Below are 964 nucleotides of genomic sequence, written 5' to 3'. Positions count from 1 at the left end.
CGCCGCGGGGTGCGTCGGCCCCTCCGGTCACCTAGGGTCTCACCCCAGATGCCCGCCCGTGCCAGGTCGGCCCCCCGGCGTGCTCTGATGCCCATACTGGCTCCTTGTCCACCCTGGTCACCTGCTGCTGCTCCCACAGGTGCGAGTGAGGCCCCCGACCCCACACTTCCAGCACAGTCACCCCGAAACCTCAGCCCCATGGGCAGCTAGAACTCAACAGCTCGTTTCTGCAAGCCAAGCCGGGAGCTCGGAAAGTTGGGTCATGGGGCGGGGGGCTGGGGGCGGGGGAGCCCGCTGACCACCCCGGGAACCTGCAGATGACGTCGGGGAGCACAGTTGCAGCCCAGGGCCACCAGCATGGACAGAGGGCTTGGAAATCTCCTCCCCGCCCCTGCAGGCGTCATGGACCGTGACATCTACAAGGGGCCTTTGGGCAGCGGACACGGAGGGGCAGAGCTGGGCGTGGGCAAAGTCCACAGGGTAACCTGCAGTGGGGCGCAGCCGCCCGCCCCAGGTACCCCTTCTTGCAGCGGCCTGCTGCCCACAGGCAACGGGCCCCGGGACATCTAACCGGGCTCAAAAGAAAGACGATGAGGAATCCTGTCCTTTTTCGGTGCCGAGTAATATTCCACCGTTCAGGGAAGGCGGCGGGAGAGGGCTCGGGAAGGTGCAGGAACAGCGCGGGGGGCCCCCACCCCAGCTCCTGACCACAGCGTCCCCCAAGGGGGCACGTGGGACTGTCCACGGTGGGCGCCACGGGACGGCCGGGCCCGAGGGCGGGTGCGTGGCCGTGAGGTCTGAGCACAGCCGGCGGCGATGCCTGCAGCACGCCAGAACAGCCCCGCAGCTGGGGGGCAGCTGCCCCAGCAGAGGGCCCCCCACCTCCAGCATCCACTCCGGGGGGCTTCCGGCGCGGCTCACCTTTATAGATGCCGTTGCTGCCGCCGTGGATCTCGCCCTTGGC

The sequence above is a fragment of the Condylura cristata genome, unplaced genomic scaffold, assembly GCF_000260355.1.
Source record: "Condylura cristata isolate star-nosed mole 26May11 unplaced genomic scaffold, ConCri1.0 scaffold00027, whole genome shotgun sequence".
NCBI classification, from domain to species: Eukaryota; Metazoa; Chordata; class Mammalia; order Eulipotyphla; family Talpidae; genus Condylura; species Condylura cristata.
Note: the sequence above shows the minus strand (reverse complement) of the source record.